The following is a 19,080-nucleotide window of genomic DNA, read 5'->3' on the forward strand; positions in this document are numbered from 1 at the left end:
TAACCTCCATGTATTGACTTATTTACAATGTTGCCTGTAACTTTGGCTTTTCTGAAATGTACCCCTGCCTTTGAAAACCCTTGCATGTAAGCCATCAGGAAGTTCAAGTCTTAACCATTAACTGCCCGTTTTCCTTGCTTGGTGCCATACAATAAACACCTCACTTTCTCTCATTGCAAATCTCAATGTCAGTGTTTGGCTTTTTCTGTGCACCAGGTGAGTTTTGGCTCAATTTGGTAACATTCTGCGCCTGCAGAAAATGAATTCTGCAAACAGCCACACGAGCTTGGAAGAGGATTCTGAACCTCAGATTAGAGCACAGCCATGGCCAACCCCTTGCTTGCAGCCTTGTGAGACCCTGAGCAGAGACTCAGCTAAGCTGTGTTTGGAGTCCTGAGCCACAGAAAAATCAAGAGATAATAAACAAGTGGAGTAATAAGCCACTAAATTTGTGGTAATTTGTTGGGCAGCAATAGAAAACTGATATACAGGTCATTAGCCATTCCCATTCTCTGGTGCCTTCGACTTTCTTCTCTCTCTTGCCCTCCCCCAGCTCTTATTTATCAGCAATTAAACAAGTTCAAGTCTTTTCCATCTCACAAAGCTATCCCTAATTCCTTGTCTTCCTGCACTAACTGGTCTCTACCTGTCCTCCATATCATAGCCAAGTATTTTGAAAGAGTGATGTGTCAGAGAGAAATAGTTTCCAACTATTACAAATGAACGTTTGTATTCAAAGCTTTGTATGGACATATGAGTATATTTCCTTTCCTTTTGGGTAAATACTGAAGAGTAGAATGGCTGGATCATATGGTAGCGTATGGCTGTGTGATTATAAGGAACTGCCATTCTCTTTTCCAGTGTGGTTGTATAATTTTACATTATCACCAACAGTGTATGAAGGTTTCAATTACTCTACATCTTGACCAACACTTGGTAGGGTTAGTAGTCTTTATAACTATTCTAGTAGGTGGGTAGTGGTATCTCATTGTAATTTGATTTATGTTGGGGCTCAGCAAACACTGTCCCAAAATGAAGGCTTCAGAAGCAAAAGTCTTATTCTGATCTTCTCCTGCCCTCCTGTCTCTCGGTTCCATTCTACCCAAAGGATAGCCATAGAAACTAGAATCCTTATTCCCCAAGGTGGGTCATAAAAAACAAAACCCCTTTCTTCGAAAGCCAGCCATAAAACCTAATAATATTCCATGTAAAATCTGGCCATAAAAAAATTATCTGGGTTGGGTGCAATGGCTCATGCCTGTAATCCCAGCACTTTGGGAGGCTGAGGCAGGAGGGTCACTTGAACCCAGGAGTTTGAGACCAGCCTGGACAATAGCCAGGTCCATCTCTACAAAAAATAGAAAAATTAGCTGGCCATAGTGGTGCACACATGTAGTCTCAACTACTCAGGAGGTTGAGGTAGGAGGATCGCTAGAGCCCACGCATTCGAGGCTGCAGTGAGCTATGATCACATCACTGCACTCTACCTGGGGCAACAGAGCGAAAACCCTGTCTCAAAAAAAGAAAGAAAATTATCTGACTTGCCTTGTTTGACTATAGGTCGTAAGACAAGACAGCTGGCTGGGGAGAGGAACTTTGGGGAGGACTGAGCAGTTTAATGAGAAATTTTACTAACATACCTGTTATGTTGTATAAGTGGGACTTATGTAGTAAAATCAAAAACCAACTTTGTTCTTTTCCCCAGTTGCAGGTTCAAATGTACCAACTATATGGACCGTTGTTTTCTTGCCTGTAGATGAAATTTTCAGCAGACTCCATGACTTGTCTGGCTTCTCTCAAGTAATAAAATGTCTTCTGGTCACTTTTTTATTGAAATATAATTCATGTACCATAAAATTAATTCTGGTCATTTTCAATCAAAAAATATTTTCAATTCAGAGTTCAATGCAAATATTTTTTTGAAAATTTCAAATTTGGTTTAAAGTTAAAATTTCTTCTCGCCTGCAAGCTTTCACTTGTTAGTTAGAAGCCCTGTAGCAGAAGAGAGGGTTTATAGTTCTTGATTTCCTACTTAGTGCTTCTATTCCATGTCCACCATTCACCAGGCCACCTTTGGCTCCTCCTGGGTTGAAATGCGGGAAGAGGAGAGATAAGGGGGAGCAAGGATCTTGTACTGGCCCTTATCTCGCTTGATTTATTTTACCAGTGGTGTGTTTAAAGCTGACTGTCTCATGGGCACTTCCTAGAATTTTTCAGAGACTCTGCCTTCTACCAATATTACATTGATGCAGGCAAATGCATATCCTTTCCTGGTCACTTAAAATTTCCTCTTTGATCCCTAGTTATTTCCAGGATGTTTCTAGTGAGGAATTCTTCTTGCTCCCCCAAGCAGCTGTCTTGGGTGAGATCTAAGACAATGCCCTTCTCCTCCTCCTCTTCCTCCTCCTTCTCCTCTTCCTTCCCCCACCCATTTTGCCATCTGTTTCATAGCAACCTTGAATCATATACCTGCGTTTAGTGAAAGAAAATAAGTCACTTCCTACACCTAGTACTACTCTGTTGCCATAGGCTGCTTCAGTCAGTTTAGTGCCCCTTAGATATCTTAGGTGTATGATCAATCCACTTGGTCCCCTAAACTGTGGGGGTCCATATATTTGATCTCTAAGCTCTTCAAGTGATCTGTCACTAACCCTGAGATCAGGGGAAGTCATCCCCACCTCTTCCTCCCTCCCCTTCCTCATGGGAATTTGGTGTGACTAACAGCAGATCTCTTTCCAAAGAAATCTTCTAATTTCTCTCTTGTTCTCTCAACCTCTTAGCTGTAGGTCAGCCAAGGGTCACAAAACATATTCTTGCCCACCTCCTTTACAAATCCTGCTACAGTAGTTTCATATTCACTTTGGACTGTGGGAGTGGTATTCTTGTCTTGGTGCCTTAGCTGACGTAAAACGTAAATCATTCTCTTATAATAAGTTTTGTGATGTGCATCTTCTTCTCCATTTTCATGAAATTTCAGTGAAATAGCCACTTTTTGCCATGGACTTCCATCTCTTTTGAGAGATAGGATGATACACTGAGTGTGGTCTTTTTTTTTTTTTTTCTTTTTTTTTTTTTGTCACCAGAGCTAGAGTGCAGTGGCATCATCATAGCTCACTGTGACCTCAAACTCCTGGGCTCAAGAGATCTTTTTGCCTCAACCTCCCAAGTAGCTGGAACTACAGGCATGCACCAAGATACCTGGCTAATTTTTCTACTTTTTGTAAAGATGGAGTCTTGCTATGTTGCCCAGACTGGTTTTGAACTCCTGGCCTCAAGCAGTGCTTCTGCCTTGGCCTCCCAAAGTTCTAGGATTATAGGTGTAAGCCACCACACCTGGCCTTGAGTGTGGTCTTCATGTGTGGGTCAAATTATAGTTAGACTATCCTATTTGGGTAATATTTGGTGCAGTGATGACCAGAATATTTAAACTAACATGTAGTATCTGGTAATAACTTGGATCAAATACCACCTTATAAATGAGCCCAAAATGCACTCTTACAATGATGTCAAACTGCAGGATTTGTGTCATAGGGAGTGGGCATTGAGCTGGCGTGAGCTGTGATGGCTCTTGGAATATTTCTGAAGCAAACTGGAAGCTTAGTGAAGATCAGCATTAGAGTTTGGTGAGGGTGCAGTGGGGTGGGGAGAAATGCATGTTCTAGAATGGATATTTCAGATGGAAATCCAGGCATGGTATATGGGAGAAAATCTTTAGACACAACCTCTTATGAAGTTCCATCCTGGGTGAGTTTAACCCAGCCTAAAGGATGCAACTTCTTTAGAAAATATAGTCTTTCATGGCTGGGTGTGGTGGCTCACACCTGTAATCCTAGCATTTTGGGAGACCAAGGCAGGGAGGTCACTTAAGCCCAGGAGTTTGAGGTTACAGTGAGCTATGAGTGTGCCATTTTATTCCAGCCTGGGTGACAGAACAAGACCTTGTCTCTAAAAAAAAAAAAAAAAAGAAAGAAAAAAAAGTCTTTTCTAGGAAGAGAGAGGAGGAAGGATGTGGCAGCCCCTACTACAACTGCTGTGAGAAGATTCCCTAAAGGGTGAATGGCTGTTATAGGCTGGGCAATCAAGCTGGGGGTATGACTACCTGTCAGTGTCACATGCTGCCAGAAACCAGAGACATCTGTGGGGAGTACAGAGCCAGGGATGGGAAAGTAAGAAAGACTTTGAGCTGGGCACCATGGCGTGCACCTGTACTCCCAGCTACTGGGAAGGCTGAGGAGAGAGGATCGATTAAGTCCAGGAGTTGAAGGTTGTAGTGCACTGTGATCACACCTGTGAATAGTCACTGCACTCTTGCCTGAGCAACATAGCAAAACTCTGCCAGAAAGAAAGAAAGAGAGACAGAGAGGAAAGAAAGGAAGAAAGAAAGATTGAATTTGAGCTGTATTAAAATATTCCAGTGAAATGTTATAAGAATGGTAGATCTCAGAGGTAGAGAAATACTAATAACAGAGACAAAGAGAAAGTTTGTGCAGTTTGGCACTAGGAATGTTAATTGCACCCACTGCCAACCCACACCTTTTCTATGAGGCAATGCCTGAGAGCACTCAAAAGGGTACAAGGTAATCTGAGGAGATCCTGGAACTTATGTGTTGAGTATCTGACCACATGCCAACAGGAAGGGAAAAATTGCTCTGTAGAGTCTTCCTGGGGGAAAAAAACAAGACAAAACAAATCTAAGATTTCACTAGCCTTTTTGCATAACTCAAGTTCTCACTGTTGGTGAATCTGTCTAAATACTATTTGCTGGTTGGGACCTGAGGTGCTGGTACAAATTTGTGGGCATGATGCAAGAATGCCACAGCTCCCAAAGACAGATCTTGACCAGCAAGGGGTGGTGGGGGAGGAGGGGGGCAGGGTGCAGTGATATTGTCTCTACTTCTCAGCAGAGTGCCTCCAAGAGCCAATCCAGCACACAGGTCGGAGGTTATCAGATGTTCCCTAATATGCTTTCATTTCTGACAAGTTTGGCCACAGACATGTTTGCTGTGACTCCTCAGGCATGAACCCTTGGCGCTTCTCAAGCCTAAGCATGTTAAGGTAGATGCAAAAATGAACCAAGAACCATTATATGTATAAATATTATTACTATCTTTGTCTTATGTGTGAGGCAACTGGGGACCAGAGAAGTCAGGTGACTTGCTGAAGGTCACAGAGCTAGCAGGCCTGAGCTCTGAGCTAGAATCAAAGTCTCTTGACTTCAGCATTCAGCATTCATTCAACCACATTGCTTCTGTTCAGATGGGTGACACAATCTAAAATGTCAGCTTTCCTCTAAATCTGTTTCAGAATTCAAATAATTTCAGTTTAGGCATTTCGTAATGTGTTTTAACATAAGCATTCATATTCATCTTCCAAAACATTTTTTTCTTAAGTATTTATTCTGTTTTCTTTGGCACTGGTATCCTTGCTTCTACTCTTAGACCAAGTGCTTTAGGTAGAGTTGACATCACACCCAACTTAAAAGTGGACATGAAAGCCAGGCCTATCCTGATCACAGAGTTTAGCTCAAGGATAGGTACAGGACTCATTCAAAGTCATTGTGGCACAATGAGATTTTGACTGGGATTATCAGGAAAAAGGGTACCTTTTTTTCTGCCAGAACTTCTAGCAGTAAGGATGAATGCAACCAGGAACTCGAGGCCACTTGGTGACTACAAAGGAAGCCAAGAAAGTAGAAGGCAGAAATGAGAACTGGAGAAATAATGAATCCTAGAGATGTTTGAGCTCCTAAATCAACACAAACTTTCATCTTCTATTTTTTACAGTTATATGATCCAGTAGATTTCCCTTTTTGGTTAAGCCAATTTGGGTTTCATTTTCTGTCCTTTTTAATTTTATTTTATTTTAATTATTTTATTTTATTTTATTTTATTTTTGAGACAGAGTTTCACTCTGTTGCCCGGGCTAGACTGCCGTGGCGTCAGCCCAGCTCACAGCAACCTCAAACTCCTGGGCTCAAGCAATCCCTCTGCCTCAGCCTCCCGAGTAGCTGGGACTACAGGCATGCACTACTATGCCTGGCTAATTTTTTCTATGTATATTTTTAGCTGTCCAAATCATTTCTTTCTATTTTTAAGTAGAGACGGGGTCTCGCTCTTGCTCAGGCTGGTCTCGAACTCCTGACCTCGAGCAATCCTCCTGCCTCAGCCTCCCAGAGTGCTAGGATTACAGGCGTGAGCCACCGCACCCGGCCTTTCTGTCCTTTTGAAATAAAAAATTCCAACTAATACAATATTGTTTTGATTGTTTAGATATACTAAACAATATACTTTTAGAAAGGAAGAGAATAGAAATCACTAGAGAATAAATTTGTCAAGTAATATATTAACATATCTAATTATGAGTCAATGATTTGAATTAGGATTGTTTTCAGCTTCAAGTTACAAAATACCCATCTATAAACAACTTACACAAGGATAATTATTAGCTCATATTAAAGAAGTCTAGAAGAAGGAAAGCAGGGAAGTACCAGGGTTGGTTAACCCATTAGTACAATAATATCACTGAGGACTCAGAATCTCTTCCATCTAAGAGTTGGGGCAGGCCAGGCGTGGTGGCTCATGACTGTAATCCTAGCATTCTGGGAGGCCAAGGTGGGATGATTGCTTGAGCTCAGGAGTTTCAGACCAGCCTGAGAGCAAGAGTGAGTCCCTGTCTCTACTAAAAATAGAAAAATTAGCTGGGCATCATGTCACACACCTGTAGTCCCAGCCACTTGGTAGGCTAAGGCAGGAGGATCACGGGCCCAGTAGTTTGAGGCTGTAGTGAGGTATGATGATGCCACTGCACTCCAGCCTGGGCAACAGAGTGAGAGTCTGTCTCAAAAAAAAAAAAAAAAAAAAAGAAAGAAAAAAAGAAAGAAAGAAAGAAAGAAAGAAAGAAAGAAAGAAAGAAAGAAAGAAAGAAAGAAAGAAAGAAGGAAAGAAAGAAAGAAAGAAAGAACAAAAGTGAATTCCCTTCTTCACTGACCCCCTTCAAAAAAATATTAAAAGTTGGGGCATTTATTGGGAAAAGGTGGGACCCTGCGACTTAGAAGACTTAGAATAAAGACATCTGACAGACTCAGACAAATCTGAGAAACTTGAATCCCCAAGTCCCCAAAGAGTATTTCTTTCTCTTCCTTTCCTTCTTCTTCATTTAACTAACTTCTTTTTTTTTTTTCCTGGAGACAGAGTCTCACTAGACTAGAGTGCCATGGTGTCAGCCTAGCTCACAGCAACCTTAAACTCCTGGGCTCAAGTGATCCTCCTGCCTCAGCCTTCCCAGTAGCTGGGACTATAGGTGCGTACCACCATGCCCAGCTAATTTTTTTCTATTTTTAGTTGCCCAGCTATTTTTTTTTTCTATTTTTAATAGAGACAGGGTCTGGCTCTTCCTCAGGCTGGTCTCGAAATCCTGACCTCAAGGTATCCTCCCACCTCGGCCTCCCAGAGTGCTAGGATTACAGGCATGGGCCACTGCATGCAGCCCTTAACTAACTTCCTATTTTAAAATAGTTAAGACTCACAGTAAGTTGCAAAAATAGTACAGAGTTCCATGTACCTTTTGCCCAGTTTCTTCCAATGAGGAAACACAGTACCAAAGTACCTTGTAAAAACTAGAAAACTAACCTTGGTACAATATTATTAACTCAGGTACAGACCTTATTCAGATTTTGCTAGTTTTTACATGCACACCTTTTTTTTTTTTTTTTTTGGTGTACAGTTCTATGAAATTTTATGATACCTGTGGATTCAAGTAACTCTTACCACAATCAAGATACAGAACTGTTCAACCTCCACAAAGAAACTTCCTGTGTCACCCCCTAATAGTCATTCTTTCCCCAACTCTAACCCCTGGTGGCCGGGCGCAGTGGCTCACGCCTATAATCCTAGCATTTTGGAAGGCTGAGGAGGGAGGATTGCTTGAGCTCAGGAGTTTGAGACCAGCCTGAGCAAGAGTGAGACCTTGTCTCTACTAAAAATAGAAAAAAAAAAAATTAGCTGGGCAACTAAAAATAGAAAAAATTAGCTGGGCATAGTCGCACATGCCTGAAGTCTCAGCTACTTGGGAGGCTGGGGCAGAAGGATTGCTTGAGCCCAGGAGTTTGAGGTTGCTATGAGCTAGGCTGACACCACAGCACTCTAGCCTGGGCAAAAGAGCAAGACTCTGTCTCAAACAAACAAACAAACAAAAAAACCCCCAAACAACTCTAACCCCTGGCAACCACTGATCCATTCTCTATCACTATAGATTTCTCACTTTAAGAATGTTATATAAATGGAATCATACAACGCGTAACCTTTTGAGTTTATGCCCTTGAAATCTATCCAAAGTGTTTCATGCATTAATACTTTGTTCTTTTTAATTGTAGATTCCATTCCCCTGAGCTTTCTTTTCCAACCCAAAACACTCCTTTTTTCCAATGTCTGAGGAAACTGGCCTGCCTTTGTTTGAAAATCCTGTGCTGAATTCATCTGAAGCAGTTTCTTGTCTGACCTGGGAGAGAACAGATTATAAACCCCTGCCTCCCAAAATGTAGAATTTTGCAAATTTATATTGTCAGAGCCCTGAGAATATGTGTGAGAATGGGTTCTAGAAGGGCTTGACAAAAAATAATAGAACTTAACAGTGGACTGAGCTGAATTGATCAACCAATGTAGGAGCATTTACCAAAGTTTTCAGATACAATATGTAGCTCAAGTAGCAGGTTGGTTGACTGAAAACTGGACTTAAATGCTGGTTTACTTTCAGTAGGTTGAGATGCCAAAACTTCCCTGGTATAATTTCAAGGAAGGAACTCAAAAGCTTAGGGAGCAGGAAAAGTTGTCCCAGAGGACACTCTTCTAAGCAAGACACTGCGAAATACATTGGTGAAGGGAGGGCCAAGTTTTCAAAAGGCTGATTGATGGCTGCAGGCCAGGGATGATGGTGGGTGAGTTCCCCACTGAGATGGGTTCCTTGATTTCAATCCAGAGTAACAGCGGCCAGGTACCAGTGCTTAACCACCAGAGACAAGGTGAATGCAGTTCCTAAAACAGGCAAAAGGGTCAGGGTGGCAATCAGAATGTTTTACCTCAGATAGATCTTTGGTGGTGGCTATTAATTACATAGAATTAAATAGATGGGCACCTAACATAAGTAATTTTTGATCTGTACAATTAGAAAAACTCTAGCTCTGGCAAGCAGAGACCTGACTTGAGTCACCACTGTGGAGAGTCGCTTTTCATCTGGTGTATGGATGTAAGCCATTCCACAGGTCCTTGAATGGAGGGAAGGATGGTCCTCATGAGCAAGGACCCTGTGACACAGCTAAAAATTTATACTACAATTCTTCCTCTTCTTTTCTTTCTCCGAAAAAGGGATCAGGAGCCACTTTCCAGAGTGAATAAGCCCTAAAGAAAGGGAAATTTCTCCTTTTTGGAATTCCTATATACTGGCCCTGACTATGCCAATCCCTGTGGAGCCAAGAATCCCCTGGAGTCCATTGGTCAGAGTGGTAGCTTATGGAAGTCACGTGGTTAATCCAGTTTGGGCTCCAGTACATTACCGTGATTCCAGGTAACTAACTGTGGTTATTTCTCCAGTTTCTGAAAGCATACTTGGAATAGTCATATGGCAAATGGAAGAATATACCTATTAGCTCCCTGACCTGTAGAGTGAGATATTATAGTAAGAGAGTTTAAACAGAAGCCTTATAATTGTCCTTTCCTTCTAAAAGAGCAAATCAAAAGCAATACCACATCCCTGGGGTTATTGCAGAGAGCGCCAACATCAGAGACTTGAAAGATTTAGGGATAATTCCTATCACCTCCCTATTTAACTTGCCTGTTTAGCCTACTAAGAAAGTTGAGTCCTGTGTACTATTATAAACTTAATCATATGGTGATTCAATTGCAGCTGCTGTTCTAGATGTGGCTTATTTTTTTTTAAGTGTACAGCTCTATAATTTTTTTTTAATTTTTATTTCAGGATGTTATGAGAGTACAAGCATTTTGGTTACATTTTATGTCTTTGCCTCACCCAAGCGAGGATTAGAGGCATGCCCTTCCCCTCTACAATGCTCACTGCGTCCATTAGTTGTGAATGTACCCCCGCCCCAACCCCCTAATCCCTGGAGAATATTACTACCGTGTGAGCACCATAGTGTGCCAATTTGATGGTGAGTACATGTAGACTCTATTCTTCCATTCTTGTGATACCTCACTTCGGAGAATGGGCTCAAGCATTATCCAGGAAAATATGAGTTGCTAGATCACTGTCATTTCTTATAATTGAGTAATATTCCATTGTATACATACACCAAATTTTAATAATCCACTCATGAATCGACAGGCACTTGGGTTGTTTCCACATCCTTGCAATAGTGAATTGTGCTGCCTAGATGTGGCTTCTGTACTGAAGCAAATCAATATGCAGCTCCAGCTATTACAGCTGTTGATGTGGCAAATGAGTTTTTCTTAGTATCACTTGACAAGTATCATCCCAAGCATGTTGCTTTCACCTAGCAGGGGCAGCAGCATACCTTCAATGTGTTCCCTCAGGGCTACGCCAAGTCTACTGCTCTCTGTCATAATCTAATTTGCAGAGGATCTGACTTTTCACCATCTCAGAAGACATCATGCTGGTCCATTACAGTGAAGACATCATATTGATTTGATTTTGTGAGCAAGAGTATCAAGAACCCTAGATGCTGGCTGGGCATGGTGGTTCATGCCTGTAATCCTAGCATTCTTGGAGGCTGACGCAGAAGGATTGCTTGAGCTCAGGAGTTCGAGATCAGCCTGAGCAAGAGCAAGACCCTGTCTCAACCAAAAATAGAAAAGATTAGCCAGGAGTGATGGCACATGCCTGTAGTCCCAGCTACTTGGGAGGCTGAGGCAGGAGGATTGCTTGAGGCCAGGACTTTGAGGCTGCAGTGAGCTACTATGACGCTACTATACTCTACCCAGGGCAGCAGAGTCAGACTCAGTCTCAAAAAAAAAAAAAAAAAAAGAACCCTAAATGCCTTAATAAGACAGATGCATGCCAGAGGATGAGAGACAAACTCCAAGCAAATTTAGGTCTTATCACCTTGGTGAAGTTCCTGAGAGTCCAGTGGTATGGGGCATATCAGAATATCCCCTCTACAATAAAAGGCAAGTTGCTGCACATCATGCCCTTAGCTGCTAAGAAAGAGGTAAAACATTTGGGGCTCTTTGGATTTTACAAGCAAGGTACATTACATTTGTATTGCTCTGTCTTATAAACCAGTTTTGAGTAGGTCCCAAAGCAAGAGAAGACTCTGTTGCTGGCCCAGGCTGCAGAGCATTCTTTTGTGCCATGTGAGCTGAGCCATATCATCTAGCACAGCAAATGCTGTTGAAGTATCTAGTGACAGATGGAGATACTATATGGATCCTCTGGGAAATGCTGACAGTAGAATCCCAGCACAAACCTCTAGGGTTTTAGGGCACAGTTATATCATTTTCTGTCAATAAATATTTTCCCTTTGAGAATTAGCTCTTGTTTACTGCTGAGTTGTAGTTGCAACTCAATACCTGACCATGGAACACCAAGTGATGTATATGCTTTGAGCAGGTGACCAATATATGAAACTGTCATAGTCAGAAAAGATAGGTTCATAAATTAAGGGGTTAACATGGCTCTTTTCCCTATTACGTTATTTATTTATTGATTGATTGATTGATAGAGACAGGGTCTCTGTCACCCAGGCTGCAGTGCAGCGGCATGATCATAGTTCATTGCAGCCTCAAACTCCTGGGCTCAAGTGATCCTCCTGTCTCAGCCTCCCAAGTAGCTTGGACTGCAGGTGCACACCACCACACCAAGCTAATTGTTTTTTTTTTTTGTAGAGGCAGGGTCTTGCTATGTTGCCCAGGCTGATCTCAAACTGCTGCCTCAAGCAATCCTCCCACCTTGGCCTCCCAAAGTGCTGAGAATATAGGCATGAGCCACCATGCCCGACCCCTTTTACACTATTATATAATGACCTTGGGAAAATTTTGGTTGCCATTTCCATAATTTTGCTTTTACTGGTTCAAAGGACTTATTTCCTAAGTGGGGAATTTTTCCACCAAGGGATACCATAATATTTCCACTGAATTACAAGTTGGGACTGTCACTTGAACATTTTGGGTTCCTCATGCCACTGAACCAGCAGGCAAAGAAGAGAGTTATTGTATTGGCTGGGTGATTGATCCAAATTATTAGGTGGAAATGTGTTTCTTGCTACAAAAAAGGTTAAGAATGTACTATGTATGGAATCTGGAGATTTTTGGGAGCACATTTTAGTACTGTTAATCTATGGTCTAATAAAAGTTAATGGTAGACTACATGTATTAGGGTTTTCCAGAGAAATAAACCAGTAAGAGGTATATATGCATATACCTCTTACGTATGTATACGTATGTATATGTATTTACAATGTATACATATATAAATAAATGCATATGTATAAATAAATATACATAATAAAGAAATTTATTATAAGGAATTGGCTTATATGATTGTGGAGGCTGAGAGATCCCAAGATCCACATTTGGCAAGCTGGAGACACAGTAGAGCCAAAGTATAGTTCCAGTCTGAGTCCAAAAGCCTGAGAACCAGGAGAGCTGATGGTGTAATTTTTAGCTTAAAAGTAGGTTTGAGACCTAAGAAAAGCCAATGTTTTGAGTCTAAAGGTTAGAAAAGACCAATGTCCCAGCTCAAGCAGTCAGGCAGGAGAAGTTCTTCTTACTCAGCTGTTTTATTCTATTCATGTCTTCAACTGATTAGATTAGGCCCACCCACCTTGGGGAGGGCAATCTGCTTTACTCAGTCTACAGATTCCAATGTTAATCTCATGCAAAACCACGCTCACACACACACCCTTAATTATGACCAGTTGCATGGGCACCCCATGGCTCAGTCAAGTTGGCACATAAAATTAACCCCCACACTACAACAACCCACTAAGGACTGAGAAGGAAATACTTCAGGAATAAAGATTCAGATCCCCTGCTAGCTATGGGACTCTGATCAATTGATGTGCTAGCTGAGGAAAAAGGGGGTATGGTTTGGATAATGGAAGGAGGGCGGTAGAAATATCAGCTATGGCTCTGTAAGCAGGAACAGAAAGGAGGACAGTAATAGCTATGTTTATCTCTTCTCGTATTCATTTCCTAGGACACTAGGAACAACAAATCGCCACCAACATATAACGCTCCCATAGTCAGAAGAGACAGGTTCAGGAATTAAGGGCTGATGGTAGATTAAAACAACAGAAATTTATTTTATGTTATTTTATTTTATTTTTTGAGACAGAGTCTCACTCTGTTGCCTGGGCTTGAGTGCCATGGTGTCAGCCTAGCTCACAGCAACCTCAAACTCCTGGGCTTAAGCAATCCTTTTGCCTTAGCCTCCCGAATAGCTGGGACTACAGGCATGCACCACCATGCCTGACTAATTTTTTCTATATATTTTTAGTTGTCTGGCTAATTTCTTTCTATTTTTAGTAGAGACAGGGTCTTGCTCTTGCTCAGGCTGGTCTTGAACTCCTGAGCTCAAACGATCTTCCTGCCTCGGCCTCCCAGAGTGCTAGGATTACAGGTGTGAGCCACTGCACCTGGCCAACAGAAATTTATTCTTTCACAGTTCTGGAGGCTAGAAACCTGAAATCATGGTGTCAGCAGGGCCATGCTCTTTTTTTGATGGCTCTAGGGAAGAATCTTCCCTTGCCTCTTCCTGGCTTCTGCTGGTTGCTGGCAATCCTTGGCACTTCTTGTCTTAAAGTTGCATTACTCCAGTCTCTGCCTGTGTCATCACATGGCTTTCTTGGTGTGTCTGTGTGTCCAAATCTTCCTCTCCCTTTTCTTATAAGGACACCAGACATTGGATTTAGGGTCCACTCTATTCCAGTATGACCTCATCTTAATGTGATTACATCTGCAAAAGCCCTCTTTCCAAATAAGGTCACATTCACTGGTACCGGGACTTCAGCACATCTTTTTGGGGCACGTGATTTAATCCAAAACACTTGTTATGTATTAAGACCAATTATTTTCCTCCTTTCCCTTTCCTCTTATTTTATATAAGGAATGTTGGTGGTTATTTGAGACTTCTCTTTTTTCTTGGTCAGTCTAGCAAAAGGTCTGTCAGTTTCGTTGGTAGTTTTTAATTTTATAATGTAGGTTACAGAATATCCAGGTGGGATTGTGGCTGAACTAGAAGTGGAATTTTGTCAAAGGGGAAGGTGGAAAAAAAGAAAAAAAAAAAAGACTAAAAAAAAAAAAAAGATAAGAAAAAAAAATAGAAGTGGAATTAATATGTCTCAGATATGAATATGGTAATGGATATGACTTTATGCCTTCTCTTTTTTGGGGAGAGAGAAGGTGAAGGCATCTTCATTTTAAGTGGAATATTTGCATCTTGTTAGGCAAATACATGGTGTTGTTATTCCCTTTTTATATGTTAAGTATGGCAGAATGGTAAAATCGTGCTAAATACCTGAAAGGTGAGAAATGAAAAATAGCTCAGAGCTGTCTGAGCTATTTGAGGTATGCAAAATTTATCAGGCCCAGACAGGAGTATGGGACTTCAGTCACACCCCACACCCACGCCTGGGGGCAATTGTTTAAACGCATTTTGTTCCTGACTTGCTGCCTCACCCTTTATCTTCTTGTTCCTAGAATTTGTGATACAAAGCCAATTAATTGTGATAGCCAATTAATAGCTTGTATTATTTTAATGTAAATTATTAGTAAACAACTTAGGAACTGCCTCTTCTTTTTTTGGTTAAGAATCCACTTGTAACTGCTGTGAATTGGGGTGTATATTCAGGGCAACTCTTGAATCTAGGCTCCCAGGTGGCCATCCACAACCTTTGCACTTGAATAAACTCTCTTTAAACTAAACTCGGATCTTTTTGATTATTTCAGGTTGACAAAGGGCAGGCTATTCTAGTTACTTGTGGGAGACTGATGGGAAACCTACTGAAGAGAGGAGAAACCATTTATTCTTTACTGCTTCTGATGGGGCTTCTGGCAGCTTCTGGGTTCCTACACAGGTAGGACAGTTCAAGAAGGTGCAGGATCAGGGTATGCCCTGCACTCATGGAGCTCTGACTTTGGCATTGGTAGTGACAGTGGTAGGCGACTTTGGGCTCCTAGTGTCCAGTGGCTTCAGTGTGAGTATGTGGGCTCCTTCCTTACTGCAAAACAGCAGCAGTTCAACATCAGTAGAAGTTGCTCCCACCACCTCAATGGCACAGTGATCATGGGTCCTAGGTAACACTGTTTTCTCTTTTGTGCCTCTGGTCCTGGGTGGTAGTGTTTTCCAGTAGTCACTGATCTCTGTAGCCCTTCCAACACTTTTGCAAACAATGTGTTGTATTAAATTTCTTCTGTTTGAATACTTAGAGTGATTTATGTTCTCCTAAGTGGACACTAACTGATATACTTTTCTTCATGGGTACTCAGACTACATTTCTCCTCCCTTTCAAATAGATGTGGCTGAATTCTAGGTGATAAAATGCTATGGAATGATATATGCCATTTTGGGGCCAGGACTTTTGAGGAATTTAGCCCCCTCTACATTACCCCAACCCCTATTTATTTCAGCTAGACACAGATAACCCCTGGGGATGGTGAAACAACAGCATGAGTCCCTGAATCACCATGTGGAGGGAAGTGTTAGGTTATTTTATAATTGGGAAATAAAACTCAATTGTATCTGAGCCTTTATATGTTCTGGGGTCTGTTTGTTACAGTAGATAGTGTTATTCTAACTAGTAAAGTTTCTGTCCAAATATTATACATTTTTGTAGCGTATAAGGCAGCCAGAAATTCATTCATAGTAGAAGAGTAGGTGAATAGCAAAACAACTTCATTTCTGGGGCAAGCATTTATTTTGTCTTACCTATGATTGGAATAAAATTTTATAAGTTTTGAGTAACCCTAAATGATTCTGAACAAATAAACAAATATGTGCACAATCACTGGGTTCTAAACATGACAGACACATGTATGCCACAGTGGTCTCCAAAGTGGGGTTTGTCGATTTTGAAGAATACCAATTTAAACATTGAGGGATACAAGAGATGATCTATGGGAGTAAGGGGAGAAAGTATGGAAACTTTTCTATAAATTTTGTATTTTATAGCCAGGCGCAGTAGCTCATGCCTATAATCCGATCAACAAGGGAGGCTGAGGTAGGTGGATTGCTTGAGGCCAGGAGTTTGAGACTAGCCTGGGTAACACAGTGAGACCCTGTCTCTAAAAACATTATGAAAAAACTAGCCGGGCATGGTGGCATGTGCCTGTGGTCTTAGTGACTGGGGAGGCCGAGGCAGGAGGATCACTTGAGCCCAAGAGTTGGAGGCTGCAGTGAGTTATGATTTATGCCGGTGCACTCCAGCCTAGGCAACAAACAGAATGAGACCCTGTCTCCTAAAAAAAAAAAAAAAAGTATCTTATCCTCTTATAATGTCTACTTTTGAATTTGTTTTATAACATGTATAACATGATAATATATATAAAGTTTATAAATAAGTACATGTCAAAAATTTTGTACTGAAAGGAAGTATGATCAAAACCATTTGGAGACCAATGGCAAACTATTCATTTAAAGGCCTTGAAATAATCTTAGCAATATGGTAGTGTTATATATTCATAATGTGTTTAACAGGGGGATGGATGGATAAGAGAGTATTTATATACAGACAAACAAACCCAATATTAGATGGGTTATAGTCTTAGCACTATCTCTTACCTTCTTCTGTAGTCCTGGACAAGTTACTTAATCAGTCCTGGCCTGATTTTCTTCATGTCAAATATGGAGATTGGGCTAATTTGAGGTTTTCATACTTGTGCTCAGTGGTACTCCAGAGTTTCCCTTGAGTCTCTGCAAAGGTAGGAGGAAGGGGAGACTACAGGTGGGCTCCAGCCTTACTATATTTGCTTCTCGACTTATAACAGGGTTACATCCCAATAAACTCATTGTAAGCTGAAAATATTATAAGTCGAAAATGCATTTTATATGCCTAACCTACAAACATCATAGCTTAGTCTAGCTTACTGTAAATGTGCTCAGAACACTTACATTAACCTATAGTTCATCAAAATCATCTAATACCAAACCTATTTTATAATAAAGTGAATATCTTATGTAATTTATTGATATTACAGTATTATCTTCCTGTACAGTATTATCTTCCTGATTGCTGCCACTGCCCAGCATCACTAGAAAAGTATTGTTCCGCATACCTCTAGCTCTAGAAAAGATCAAAATTCAAAATTTGGCCAGGTTTGGTAGCTCAAGCCTATAATCCTAGTACTTTTGGAAGCCAAGGTAGGAGGATCACTTGAGGCCAGGTGTTAGAGAACAGTCTGGGCAATATAGCAAGACCTCTTCCCTACAAAAGAAATTTAAAAATTAGCCAGGGTTGGTGACATCCACCTGTAGTCTCAGCTACTCGGGAGGCTGAGGTAGGAGGATCACTTGAGCCCGGGAATTAAGGTTACAGTTAGCTATGATGGTACCACTGTACTCCAGCATGGGCAATAGAATGAGACCCTGTCTCTAAAAAAAATTTTAAAAACATTCAGTTCAAAATTCAAAGTACAGTTTCTACTGACGACATATGACTTTTGCATCATCATAAGTTGTAAGTCAAATCATCATAAATCAGGGATCTTCTGTATATAGCTTCATCTATAGTACCTAGCTGCTGGTATAGATCAAATATATAAGGTAGGAACTAAGAGGTTTAGGGGGAGGGGAGGACCATAGAAGAAAAAAGAAAAGTAAAGAAAGCCACTGGGTTAGATCACCTTTTAAGATCCCTTCCCAGTTTAAGGAAGTATAAGTCTTCATTTAAAGGGAAAATAAAATTCTGGCATTAAAAATCTCTGGTATTAAAAACAACAGCTATTTTTTTTTTTTAGACAGGGTCTCACTCTGTTGCCCAGGCTGGAGTGCACTGGTACCATCATAACTACTGAAGCCTGGAAGCCTGGAACTCCTGGGCTCCAGGGATCCTCCTGCCTCAGCCTCCCAAGTAGCTGGCGAGAGCCAATGCACCCAGCTCAACAGCCCATTTTAACAAGACTATGTAAATATAAATATAGTCAATATAAAATTCCTGGGTGAGCCAAATGTTATTGATGTATCTGATGTAAAATGTAAGGCTACACTATTAAGGATCTAACATCTCAGCTGGCTTTTACTTGAATTAAATTTTGTCAATCGCAGGTATAACTCTGTTAACAGTGACTATTTTATTCGAAATATTTTTTTTTTTTTTGAGACAGAGTCTCACTCCGTTGCCCAGGCTAGAGTGAGTGCCATGGCGTCAGCCTTGCTCACAGCAACCTCAAACTCCTGGGCTCAAGCAATCCTTCTGCCTCAGCCCCCCAAGTAGCTGGGACTACAGGCATGAGCCACCATGCCTGGCTAATTTTTTTTTTTTTTTTTTTTGAGACAGAGTGTCACTTTGTTGCCCTGGCTAGAGTGAGTGCCAGCATCAGCCTAGCTCACAGCAACCTCAAACTCCTGGGCTTAAGCGATCCTACTGGCTCAGCCTCCCAAGTAGCTGGGACTACAGGCATGCGCCACCATGCCCGGCTAATTTTTTCTATATATGTTTTAGTTGGCCAGATAATTTCTTTCTATTTTTAGTAGAGACGGGGTGGGGGGGGGTGGGGGAGTGGGGTCTCACTCTTGCTCAGGCTGGTCTCGAACTCCTGACCTCGAGTGATCCACCCGCCTTGGCCTCCCAGAGTGCTAGGATTACAGGCGTGAGCCACCGCGCCTGGCCTGGCTAATTTTTTCTATATATATTTTTAGCTGTCCAAATAATTTCTTTCTATTTTCAGTAGAGACGCGGTCTCGCTCGTGCTCAGGGTGGTCTCGAACTCCTGAGCTCAAACGATCCACCCGCCTCGGCCTCCCATAGTGCTGGGATTACAGGCGTGAGCCACCGTGCCTGGCCGAAATTTTTTTTTTTTCTTTATCCATTTACTAATTCATGTGAGCAGTTTAACTAACTAGTTAACAGAAGGAAACCAGAAAAGATCCCAAAGAGAGCAGGAAGAATTGGTAGAA

The 19,080-nt window shown here is 41.4% G+C and overlaps 1 long non-coding RNA gene across 4 annotated transcripts in view; it reads right to left on the bottom strand.

Annotated features, from left to right (window-relative positions):
- Window positions 1–19,080, bottom strand: part of LOC123621914 — a 32,332-nt gene that overhangs the window by 12,371 nt on the left and 881 nt on the right. For 2 of the 4 annotated variants that reach the window (XR_006729329.1, XR_006729330.1), the window contains exons 3-4: window positions 16,747–16,878; window positions 5,603–5,669 (exon numbers count right to left, since the gene is read on the bottom strand). This is a non-coding gene — a long non-coding RNA (uncharacterized LOC123621914). Of the gene's footprint in view, window positions 1–5,602; window positions 5,670–8,957; window positions 9,030–16,746; window positions 16,879–19,080 lie in introns of those variants that run through there. The other 2 variants (XR_006729332.1, XR_006729331.1) reach the window with 2 other exon arrangements.

This window comes from Lemur catta, chromosome 16 (assembly GCF_020740605.2).
Source record: "Lemur catta isolate mLemCat1 chromosome 16, mLemCat1.pri, whole genome shotgun sequence".
Lineage (NCBI taxonomy): Eukaryota > Metazoa > Chordata > Mammalia > Primates > Lemuridae > Lemur > Lemur catta.